This window comes from Belonocnema kinseyi, chromosome 10 (genome assembly GCF_010883055.1).
Source record: "Belonocnema kinseyi isolate 2016_QV_RU_SX_M_011 chromosome 10, B_treatae_v1, whole genome shotgun sequence".
NCBI lineage: Eukaryota > Metazoa > Arthropoda > Insecta > Hymenoptera > Cynipidae > Belonocnema > Belonocnema kinseyi.
In genome coordinates, this window is record NC_046666.1 from 74,952,830 (window position 1) to 74,966,032 (window position 13,203).

The 13,203-nt window shown below is 38.8% G+C and overlaps 1 long non-coding RNA gene across 2 annotated transcripts in view; it reads right to left on the reverse strand.

The window, feature by feature from the left end:
* Positions 1-1,071: 1,071 nt before the first annotated feature.
* Positions 1,072-13,203, reverse strand: part of LOC117181406 — a 16,879-nt gene continuing 4,747 nt past the window's right edge. For both annotated transcript variants that reach the window (XR_004468117.1, XR_004468116.1), the window contains exon 5: positions 1,072-1,815. This is a non-coding gene — a long non-coding RNA (uncharacterized LOC117181406). The remainder of the gene's footprint in view (positions 1,816-13,203) is intronic.

The following is a 13,203-nucleotide window of genomic DNA, read 5'->3' on the forward strand; positions in this document are numbered from 1 at the left end:
GAAGTTTTGACAGGCGTCATTTGAAGGATGAAGCTCGACGAAAATGGTTCACATTAGTGAATACTAATGCCATCTCTTAGAATTTTCAGGTACTTATCAGACAGCCTAGTAGTAGAATACATGAAACCAGTGTCGTAAATCAATCAAAGAAAATAGCTTCTAATCAATTTGAAGAGGTTCACTCAGATTGGCTGAAACAACTCAACAAATCCTTTCTTCTTGACAAATTGAACAATGGGCTGCGCGAAGAATACCAAAATTGGTCGTTTTAGAGGATCTTCTCTTGGGGAACAGAGTATAGTGTTGATTTTAAGTTATCAACATTTAGGCACATTACAATTCTCCGACATAACGAGCATAATCTCTCTCGCTACAATCTTTTTAAAGCAAAACTTTACTTCTTGGTCCTGCTTAAGTCTACTTGGGTACGTATGAAAATATGCCCTTGCCATCCATGATAAATGAACGAAAATTGTATCCTCAGCAGGTATAAATTGAAGCAAAGCATAAAAGTAGGAAAACTTACAAATTTTTAAAAGCTTTTTTATTTTAAAATGTCACAGTTCACGCAATAAATCTTAAAATCTAGTTTAAAAAATTAATACTTTTGATACTGTATGTTGCTAATGAAGAAATGCTTTAGAAATCGTTTGAAATGCCTTCCTAATTATTTGCACAATGTAATATTGGGTTATTAATGGTAAATACTAACTTTGATTGTGGATGGGAAATGCTGATTTTAAATTCGAATCATAATAATACGTCTTTTATCAAGTAACTTAAATATGGTTATAATCGATTACTTCGCAACAAATAAAACCCATCACGAAATAATTTGCCAATTGTCCCGCTGGATATAGAATTACACTTTATTCTTGAGTACTGAAAGTTCAGTAATAAGTGTTTTTAGTTCACATTTCACGAAAATAATTTAAGGCACTTTTGAGAATTTCAGATATATCCCGTCCATAGGTTGAAGAAGGATCATTCCTTCTTTAACCAATTATTACCAAAACAGTTATTTTTATTTCAGGAGAAAGATTTGCAGTCCCTCAAACGAGAATTGGTCTTATCAAAATATTGAAGGATTATAAAGTTGACGTCTGTGAGAAAACTGCTATGCCCTATGTTCATAATCCATATATGAATATGGAATACAAAAAGTTCAGTATTTTTGTTTGAGAGACTGCAAATCTTTCTCCTGAAATAAAAATACTTGTTTTTTATAATCTCTATATTATAAAAATATGTTGTTAGCTCTGTTTCAGGAAGCAAGTTGCCACTATTCACCTTCCACCGCTCAAATACCTCCTTTTCCCCTGCACCAATCACATACTACCTTTTCTCTTGTACTTTTCAGATACCACCTTCTTCAATCTACCCACTCCTTTGACTTCTTTCCTTTTCCCTAGACAAGAGTTTTAATTCTTTCTCAGGTAAAGACGAGGAGATGTGACATGTCTCATATATTCTTCACATTTCAAGAAGAGGACTTCTGGGAGATAAAGTCGCCTTATCCCTACACAATTTCTGTTCTGACAAAGAAATGTTTTAACAAAATAATTACCAATGCAATTTCTGGGACCACTTCCAAAAGATAAGTGATGCATTGGATGTATTCTTTGCGCTGCCTCATCATTAAATCTGGATCAAATGTATCTGGATCTGGATAATTGTTTGGATGACGTTGAATAGCGTAGATGGGTATCCAAATTCTCTGGTCTTTTGGAACTGTCACAGTAGTACCAGAAAATGTGTATTTTTCTGTTGAGTTCCTCATTAGTACCGTTATTGGTGGATACTTTCTAAGAGTTTCTGAAATAAATCAATAAAATCGTGATTAAAAAGTTGAATTTAAAGTTTGAAGCACTGAGTTTAAAAAAATCATATGTGTGGATATGGATGCATACATGTAGAGAATAATTTATGTCTTTAATCTTAACGATTTGGGCAATTTAAATTCAAATAAAAGTGGTGTAAAATTATAAATTTTTAATCTAATTAAAGGCTGGGAATATTTCTAAAGGAGGCCATACACAATCTTGAAAAATTATTAGGGGTGCTAGAAAGGACTTACATAGTGAAGTGTGGTGGATACAACTTTTACCGTCTGTCCGCATAAATAGATACTTCGTTTAATAAATTTGATTGCCCAGAACACGGCGTCCAATTAAACCAGATATAATGATATAAAGAAATATATTGAGAGTTTGGACCACCCGAGTAGAAATTATAAGTTAGTTCTTAAGAGGTCCTGTCTAGATTTCCTATTTTCTATCGAGGACCTAAAGTGGCAATATATCGAGGGCGTAAGCGGAAACACAACGCTCAGCTAGCGAGGTCATCAATAGGCAACCCAACGAGGACCTATTAAAAGGATCTTTATAGAATCTAGATAGTCCCTCACAGACTGAGAAAAAAATACTTCCGAATTAATGCTGATTGAAATAAAATATTTTTAAATTATTAAAAAATCGATCATGCTTTAAATTCTGAAGTGTGATGCTATGGTTGCAAAAATAAAAAAGTTTAACTAGCACATTGCCATAATCCATCAGCAGAAAATTTTGATTCAAAGAAGAAAAATATGAATCCAAATGTAAAATATATTTCCTTTGCGAAAGTTAAATCTAGAAATTTTACATCTTTCTGAAGCCTCTGACAAACTTTCCTTCGTTTTCTCGTATTTTTATTGACATTTAATTCTTCTTTACTATACTCCGCACGTTATTCTAAAACTAAAGTAATTGTTAAATTCGCCTAGAAATACTTATTACTAACAACTAAAGACAAACGCAGTTTATTAATCCGATACTTTAGAAATTAGGAAAAAAGGTTTTTGAAGCTCGATTTTTTAATTATGATTTTTAAACGTACTTAAATGATTTCATATTAAATCGATCTTAAAGAAAAATTTTTTTCAAATTTTTAAGACACCAAATGTTTTATATTTTTTCATAAAAAATGTCACTTTTAAAAGTATGCATCTCGGTAATTAAAATTTTTTTTTCCTTTTTAAATTTAAGTTTAATTAAGCATAAGAACATTAATGTACTTTTTTGCACTCACAGCTGTATTACTCGTTTTACCAGTCGAGGCCTTTACAAGGTCCCTTCGAGAAAATAATTATTGGATAGAAATTATTTTTTAAATATATCTTTATGAATAAAGATTTTTGTCTAGTTTAATTAAAAGAAATAGTGCTAAAAAGTGAGCATATAAATAATTTAAGTCAATTAGTACACGACAATAACCTGTCGAGGGCTAGCAGAGGGAAAACCTAGATTCTTCAAACTAGAAAGAGACCCAGTCTCAAAATGAGCCCTCATACATACTTTTCCATCGCTTCAAAGTTTGGTGAGTGCACTAATTTGGTTCATTTCCAGAAATTTCTGAGCTTTTGGCTGCCATATTGATGCCGCCATCTTGAATTTGGTAAAGGTGCATACATTCTTTTGTAAGAAAGAGACCCAGACTCAAAATGAGCCCTCATACATATTTTTTCACAGCTTCAAAGTTTGGTGGCACCACTTATTTCGTTCATTTCCTGAAATTTCTTAGTTTATGGCCGCCATATTGAAGTCCCCATCTTGATTTTTGTGAAGGCGCATACGTAATTTTGTAGGAAAGACACCCAGTCTAGAAATGAGCCCTCAAACATACTTTCCTATCGTTTCAAAGTTTGGTGATTGCACTAATTTTGTTCATTTCCTGAAATTTCTGAGCTTTTGGCTGCCATATTGATGCTGCTATCTTGATTTTTCTGAAGGCGCATACGCTATTCTGTAGGAAAGAGACTCAGCCTAGAAATGATCCCCCATATATATTTTTTCACAGCTTCAAAGTTTGGTTGCAGCACTAATTTGTTTCATTTCCTGAAATTTCTGAGTTTATAGCCGCCATATTGATGACGCCATCTTGAGTTTTTTGTGAAGCCGCATACGGATTTTTTTAGTTTTGTGTCCAAGCTTTAAAATGAGCCCTTAGGCATAATATTTTGTCACGTCAAATTTAGGCGGTACTAGGCAGTCTGATAAGTACCTGAAAATTCTAAGAGATGGCATTAGTATTCACTAATGTGGACCATTTTCGTCGAGCTTGATCCTTCAAATGACGCTTGTCAAAACTGCAGCCATTTATGTTTACGCATTTACAAGATACAGCACTGAGAAGCGACTAACCTCCGAGTTTTTTTAATATGGAAAAATCTGAGTTTCGAGTTTTGATCAAACACTACTATATTCGCAAGAAAACGATATCCGAGACCAAGGCCAAGCTGGATAAGTATTACCCGGACTCTGCACCGTCGATTGGAACGATTCATAAGTGGTTTACCGAGTTTCGTTGTGGCCATACGAGCACAGTTGATGCTGAACGATCTGGGCGCCCAAAAGAGGTCACTACACCAGAAAATGTCGAAAAAATCCATTCAGTTTTGGGCATGTAGAAGCTCTGCGCGCGATGGGTGCCGCGTTTGCTCACAGTGGGCCAAAAACGAAGTCGTATGACAACTTCCCAGCAGAATTTGGCATTATTTTCGCGTAAGTCGACCGAGTTTTTGTGCCGATTCATAACCATGGATGAAACCTGGATCCACTACTACACTCCTGAGTCAACGCAACAGGCAAAACAGTGGGTTTCACTGGGGCAAAGTGCTCCGAAGCGTCCAAAAACGCAACAATGGGTCGGAAAGGTTATGGCCTCCGTATTTTGGGATGCACATGGCATAATATTCGTGGACTATCTTGAAAAAGGTAAAACCATAACCGGAGCATTCTATTCATCATTACTGGATCGATTGAAAATCGAAATCGCCGAAAAACGACCGCATTTGAAGAAGAAAAAACCGCTTTATCATCACGATAATGCGCCTGTTCATTCATGCTTAGTCGCACAAGCAAAATTACATGAAATCGGCTTCGAATTGGTTCCTCAGCCACCGTATTCACCAGACCTGGCCCCCAGCGACTATTACTTGTTCCCTAACCTGAAGAGATGGCTCACCGGTAAGCGTTTTTACTCAAATGAGGAGCTCACAGCTGAAACTGAGGCGTATTTTGGAGACCTTCCGATCGAGTACTTTTCGGATGGTATCAAAAAGTTAGAAAATCGTTGGACTCCAAAAAAATACGTTATACGTTATAGGTTTTTGGAGTCGCTCATTACGAATCTGGCATCCGTTGAATTTTTTTACCGTTTTTTCTCGATTTGACCTTCAAATGACCTTCAAATGACCTTCAAATGACCTTGAACCTAAAGCGATAGAGTTCAACGGATGCCAGATTCGTAATTAGCGACTCCAAAAACCTGTAACGTATTTTTTTTGATTTTTTTACCGTTTTCTCTCGATTTGACCTTCCAATGACCTTGAACCTGACGCGATAAAAGTCAAAGGACGCCAGATTTGTATTCGGCGACTCCGAAAACCATAGTAAATCCGAGCTAACCTCAGAATACATGCTTAAGAGTGTCAAATCTCTCGAAAATACAGTTGGTGGGTAGTGGTGTTTCCTATATTTGTAGGGGTGGCTGGGAGGTGGAGGGTAGTCCGTTTAGCGTGCAATCGACTCGGGATACTTATAAGATACTACCATGATTTTTTCAGATTTTTTGGTCCAAAAATAAATTAGGTCAAAAACCGGCCTTACCGACCCGCCCCCTTTGCCATTACTTTTGCAAAATTAATTTGTTTAAGAAAATTATTGCGTTATTAACTAATTTTGCAAATTAAATAGCAGAATCAGATTGAATAGCAAAAGTTAAATCCGGAATAGTTCTTTTATGTCTTCAATCACGCTTTTTAATTAACAAATTTATAAATAATTAACTTTGTAAATTTAATAAAACTGTTTATGTTCATAAGGAAGGCAAAGAAAATACAAATACGACATCAGTTGTCAGCATAAGATTCTATGTCAAAAATGACGTACGACATAGTATTGTAACATATGGCACATTTAAACGCATCAAATAACGTTTTGTATAATATATTCAATTATTTATAAGAGAGATCACAACAACTCTCCGCATTCCATCGTGTTTAGACTGTCATGAATATCATTCATGCCTGGGCTTTTGTTTTGTTTTTTACATTTTTTGTTATTTATTTATTTTATTTTTCGTATTTTTTTGCGATTTTTTAATTTTCGGTAATTTATTATTTTTTCATACGTTCTTTACACTTCTGCAGTTGAGAATGTAAGTGCTTCAAATTGCTTCGATGCTTTTAAATGTTCCATTAGTTTCAATACTATATCGTACGTAATTTTTGACATAGAATCTAATTCTGACATTGTTTATGCCATGAATGTTTTTTATACAATAATTTGTTTAAATAAATTGTTTAAACCAAATAATTTTGCAAAACTAATCGCGTTTTGGATTAAGCTCACTCAAAAACCCCTGAAGTAACCACAAAGTTTGTTAATAACGCCAAAATTTGTTTAAACAAATTGTTTAAACAAATTAATTTTGCAAAAGTAATGGCTAATTTGAAATCAGCGATGCCTCAAATCCTTAAAACTATATCTGGTTTATATAGTTCGTGGCTGAAAATTCTTATGGTCACAGAAGAGTTTAAAAGAATGAGTGGGCGTTGTCCTTGTTATTATACAACATGGGCCAAAAATGGGCCACTTGTAATTGTGTACCTACATCATCGCAGGAGGTTTCAAGCATCGTATTGAATTATTTAAATTAACTTATAACATTCTAATCTCACCAGTCTGTGAAAAACCTCGTTTTTTGAGATATTTTGGTCCGCCATTTTTGAAAAAAAGTAATCCTGAAAAAATTGGAGGTGAGAGTGTACATGTTAAAGATAATCTGTGCCAAATTGGGTGAAAATAAAAATACCCGTTTACGAGATATTTAGGTGACCCGATTGACATGGAATTACCGATGTATATATATATATATATATGTATTAAAAATTTGTCATAAGGACAACTGGAGGATTTCACCGGGAGCGGGTGCTAATCTGAAAAAATACACCCGCTCCCAGCGAAATTGCGGTAAAATTTCAGCCACAAACACGTCCCACGACCGTAAGATAGGTGGTTACAGTCTGCAACGGAATCAATACGACGATCCGGCGAAAGTTTCGTGCACCCTGAGAACACGGAGTGATCCAAGGACTACCGCCTTCTGCATTTTTCTCGCAAGTATTTTAGCATATTGTTGACATGCAGGGATGCTTTTCAGGCTATGAACGAGTGAAAGCTTGACACCTCCAAGAGCATCGATGATAAGAACGATTAGTTTAACAGAATATTCCGGATACAATCGTTGAAATTCCCTTAAAAGGTCTCTATACCTCTCTTTCTTTTCATTCTCCTTGGCTATGATGTTTTTGTCAGCTGGTGCCGAAAATTCGATAACGAACATGGTTCGCTTCTCGAAGTCAAAAAGAACCATGCCTGGCGTGCATCCTCTTATCGAGCAGCTGTTGACTGAACTTTTTCTCTTATGCTTTCTTGATCTGGTCATTCAGGAGTGAGCACTCGTGATAGATAAGATTTTATGCATTTTGCTCACCCCTAATACTGAAGTTAAGTCAGAGTGTTTCAGCAGCCTCCTCCGCTGCTTTGTACAGAAACGCTCCTTTGCCCAGTTCTTCGTGACTCCTGACCATTTTAAGAAGAGGGTCTCTTTCATTTGCGACTCTATGTGCTGTACCCCGAATAATCCTGTTGTGAAGACATTCAAGACTCAATATTCCGCGACCACCTTGACGGCGTGCATAACCTTTCTTGTCCCGATATCAAGGGATCTGAGCTCGTTCTTCGTCCATGGAACTACTCCAAATGAATAGAGTACTACCGGGACAGCAAGCATGTTCGTTGCAGACACTTTGTTCCTCGCCGAAAGTTCGGAAGACCAAACTTGCCGGATGTGACGTTTGTATCTGCTTCGGAAAGTATCTTTTATAGATGTCACATCCTGAATGCGGCTCTGCGGCACGCCCAGGTATGTATAAGTCTCTCCAGCGCAAAGGAGTCGTATAGTGCATCTATCAAAGAGCTCACGATCTTCAGGGATGCCATTAAGTGTTCCTCTCTTCAAATAAACATTGGCGCTTTTGTCAAATCCAAATTCCATTCCAATTTCCTTAGTATATCGTTCGACAATCCCAAGAGCTAGATGTAGTTGTTCTTTGTTTTTAGCATACATCTTAAAATCGTCCACGTAAAATACATGAGTGACCTTGTACTTTCGATCTGCAGGTTTGCGCACAAGGACCCGTCGGCATGGCGAAATGCTAGAGATAGTGGCAATTATGTAAGGCAAAAGAGGAGTGGGCTCATTGTGTCGCCCTGAAAGACACCTCTCTAAAAGGTGAACTTGTTAGTTGTCACACGATTTTTTCCAGATAAGATAGTAAATCTGGATTTTCAAAGCGGCATCAATCTCTCTATGCACCTAACGATTTGCGGATGAACCTTCAAGTTTTCCAAAAGACAGATGATAAGTCTATGGGGGGTCGAATCGAAAGCTTTCCGATAATCAATCCAGGCCATCGATAGGTCACCCTGGTAGAATGCTGCATCTTTGCAAACATATCTATCGATGAGCAGATTCTCCCGACATCCCGCTACGCCTTTGTTTGAGCTTCGTTGTTCATACATTTTTTGTAACCATATTCAGCGGAAACCCTTGATACTGGGACCCTCTATCTTCAACGCAAGGACTTTTAATTTGTTTAAATTAGAAATTAAGAGGAAGGGTAATTCGCATGGAGAAACACTAAGGTTTTTCTGACATGCATAATTATTTTTTTTATTTAATGAGCCCTCTGCTAAACTATCCATACATTTCGTAATGCGAAACCCTAGTCTAAGGATGATTTCTAAGGAAACACGAAGAAAATAATTCCTTCAAGATGTAATAGAAGACTCTGCTCTAAATATTTATCTAATTGATTATACGAATTATACACTGTTTAGTAAATGATACACGTCGCAAGACAAAGTGAAAAATATCTACTCTTATTTAAACTCAATTCGTTTAACTTAAGTATACAATATTCAATAAGCACGAAATATAGAGAATACTCGTAGGTAACAATCTAGAAAAAGGCAATATTTATCCTTAGATTTAAACCTGACAAAGTCTATGGTAATTAACCTCTTGTGGCTTCTTCTCATTAGAGGTAATAATGTTCAATAATCTTTTTATTATTCAGTCTTTTAAACAGTGGCCGTATTAGGCTAATGACCTGTTATGCAGGTAATATAAAAGGATCCCTAACGCAGGGGGTGCGAGCCTAGCATGCGCCTTAAATCTTGTCTTCGGTTATTTGCTCTGTTGGTACTCTGTGCGTAAAAGAGAGAAAGAGAAACGGAAGGATTATCTTCCAGGCTATAAATGATTTTAGAATTTTTGGAACTCGAGTCCCTTTTAAGTTTTAAGACTAGTTCTAAGCTTCTCTTACATCACAGCTTGATACCCACCGACCAGGCAGAGAGAAAGCAGTCTCCCTGTTGCTCCTGAATATTAAGGGTGATTGCGAGATGGTGAGAGCGTTTTCCCTCGAATACCGTAGACCATGAGCCTAAGAGTTCTTGACGTTGCTCAGAGATTCGAGAGGGAACGAACAAGTGCTACCTTTAAACTAGCTTTCAGAAATGGTCAGGCTTCAAGCCGACAAATTTATGATTTAATTTATGAGGCTATTTGCCACGAAAAGACTCAAATATTTGCTGCGATAATTCTCGTAAAAAAAGTTTCCCAATTTGCATTGAACTTCGAAGGATCGTGAAAATCTACTAATACTCTTTTGGACAGGAATAAGGCAGAGACTTCCTTAGCTTCTTTAACTTCTTAACTTCTTTTTTCAAAAAGGGGATAGTTGGAAGGCAGAATAAGAAAGAGAGCAGTCCTACAGATCTCCCTTCAGGTTCAACCCTTCCGATCTTCGCTTTTCAGCTGCAAGGTCAAGAAGAATGTTTTTCAGTCCTGCAGCGCTTTATATACGAGTATCCTGGCTCCGACTCTCCCTCTTTGGGTTACGCAACTCGCGGTTGCGTAGGAGTTCTTTGGAGCCTGCGCTCTAGAATATCCGCCTTACGATGCTTACTCTTCGAAGGATTGCCAGGGACATATTCCTGCTGCCTATTTTTAAGGATATATATTTATATATAAATATATAATTCCAAGTATGTCATAAGGACAACCGCAGGATTTCGCCGGGAGCGGGTGCTAATCTGAAAAACTGCTGCCGATCCTAGCGTAATCGCGTTAAAATTTCAGCCACAACCACGTCTCACTACCGTGAGGTAGTTGGTAACAGTCTGTAACGGAATCAATACGACGATCCGGCGAAAGTCGTATGCACCTGGAGGACACGGAGAGAACCAAGGACGACCGCCTTCAGCATTTTTCAGGCTTTTCAGCTTTTCAGGCTACTAACCAGCAAAAGATTGGCACCTCCAAGAGCGGCGATGATAAGCACGATTAGTTTAACAGAATATTCCGGGTACAATCGTCGAAACTCTCTTATAACGTCCTTTTACCTCGCTTTCTTTTCATTCTCCTTGCCTATGATGTTTTTGTCAGCTGGTGGTGAAAATTCAATAACGAACATGGTTCGCCTCTCGAAATCAAGAAAAACCATGTCCGGCCTTGAGTGTGCAACAGAAACAATTGTCGAGAAAATAAAGTTCCAGTATATGCGGCACTTTTCATTCTCGACAATTGACTCGATTCTCTAGGAGTATTTAGAGGAGCGATATTAAGGTCAATGCCGTAAGAGTGACAAAGATGGTAATGAAGCACTCTTAGTGCCGCATTGTGCTTCTGGATGTAGGTCATTCCCGCACGAGATGGACAACTAGATAGTATGTGTATGTGCTCGGGGTGTGCATGGCATGCCCTGCAGCTATCCTCGGGAATGTCTAGGCTCAAAATGTGGCGACGGTATGTTAAGGTGGAAATGACACTGTCTTAAGATGCCAAAATGAAACCCTCCGTGCCAGACTTCAATCCCGGTAATTTAAGGAAAGAAAAAGTTAGCTCCCACGACACTGACTGATTCTCCACATTTCTGTGGACGATGCCGTGCATCCTCTTATCGAGGAGCTGTTGACTGAACTTTTTCTCCATTGCTTTCTTAATCCGGGCTTTTAGGAGTAACTACTCTAGATAGATAAGATTTGATGCATTTTGCTCACCCCTAATACTGAAGTTAAGTTCCAGTGTTTCAGAAGCCTCCTCCGCTGCTTTGTACAGAAATGCTCCTTTGCTCATTTCATCGTGCTTCCTGACCATTTTAAGAAGAGGGTCTCTTCTATTTGCGACTCTAAGTGCTGTACCCAGAATAATCCTGTTGTGAAGATATTCAAGATTTAATATTCCGCGACCACCTTGACGGCGTGAGATGCAGAGTCGCGGAATAGAAGACTTTAGATGCATGCTTTTGTTCATGTGCATAGAGTACTAACGGGACGGCAATCATGTTCGTTGCAGATACTTTGTTCCTCGTCAGATGAGACGTTTGTATCTGCTTCGGAGAGTATCCTTTATAGATGCTACATCCTGGATGCGGCTCTGTGGCACGCCCATGTATGTATAAGAGCCTCCTGCGCAAAGGTGTCGTATAACGCTTCTATCGACGAGCTCAGGGTCTTAAAGAATGCCATTAAGTTTTCGTCACTTTAAATAAACCTTGGCGCATTTGTCTAACCCAAATTCCATTCCTATTTCCTTAGTATATCGTTCGCCAATCCCTAGAGCTAGATGTAGTTGCTCTTTGTTTTTAGCATAGATCTTAAGATCGTCCATGTAAAACACATGAGTGACCTTGTACTTTAAATTCGTAGGTTTACCGCAAAAGTACCCGTCGGAATAGCGAAGTGCTAGAGATAGTGGCAATAATCTGAGGCAAAAGAGAAGTGGGCTCATGGTGTCGCCCTGAAAGACACCTCTCTGAAGGGTGACCTTGTTAGTTGTCACACAATTTTTTCCAGATTAGATAGTAAATCTGGTTTTCCAAAGCGGTATCAATCTCTCTATACGAGAGATGGGTCAGAGAGAAACTGTAGATTTTCTCTGATCCACCTCTCTCTCCGTTCTAGACTTCTCTTAGCGTTAGATGGTATGCGTGTTCTCTCAACAATATGCTGCCTGATGGTCAGCAGCTTTGACTTGTTAAGGTTATAATAGCGGGCCCGGAGTCCGCAAGCAAACTTTCGAACCTTGGTGGTAAAATTCTTGTCAGAAGTGATGTAGTCAATCACACACTGAATGCTTGACGCGTACTGTCTTGCGCAGCCTATCTTTATGGTGAGCTGATGCATTCGTCTTTTGGTCTTATGATCAACCGTTGGTTTTGTTTTGCGGTTCGCATCGGCCAAAGCTCTCGCTGCATTATGCACGCAATAATTGACAGCCCAGAGGTCGGATTCTTCGGAAAAATGTCTACGAAGTTCGTGATCCATTTCAGCTAGAGCTTTAGGCTTGAGAGAAACCTGGGTGTTGATGTTTCTCCGGGTTATAAAGCATGGCTCTTCCTCTATTGGATACCTGCCCGTGGTTGGTCTTAGTGTCGCCTCTCTTTCTCTGTTGCCGGCTTGTTCTCGCTGCGGTAGATTAGGCGTTCCGCTTGCACAGCCCTTTTTTTAGAGTACTTCGGCATGGTTGCGCAGACGTTCATGTGAAAAGTGCGATAGCTCAGGGTGTTTGTCGCACCACAGAGCATGCAGTCGTGTTATGTAACCCCGTTTAGGGGCCACACTCGCATCGTAGCACTCTAGCAAGTCGCGATTTAGATGCTCCGTCCACCTAAAGGTCCCACGATTCCGTCGATCCATCGCTTTGAATCCATCTTTATTGGCTTCCCCAGCTCTAGAGTGGTCAGCACTGTTAGCCAACCCATTGTCGGTAGTTTTTTTGAACCGCACTTACTAAAACTATGTTTGGTGTTGCCATTGTTATTCCCACGAGAAGATAGGGAAAGGGGTTCGTCCATTCTTGTCGAGCCTTGCATGCAAGGATAAAGCTGTGTACTCTGAGGGGTTGCCCGATATCCCAGTCACCGTTCTAGACATCTCACACAGCAGATGCCATTCAGCCTTCGGCACGGTTTTGACACCACCGCTTGGCGGTTAATTCCTTCGGGACCACCAATGTACAACTGTCCGCGACTGCCTATTCACTTTTGTCACCATATTCAGCAGAAACCCTTCATTCACGGACTCTCTATCC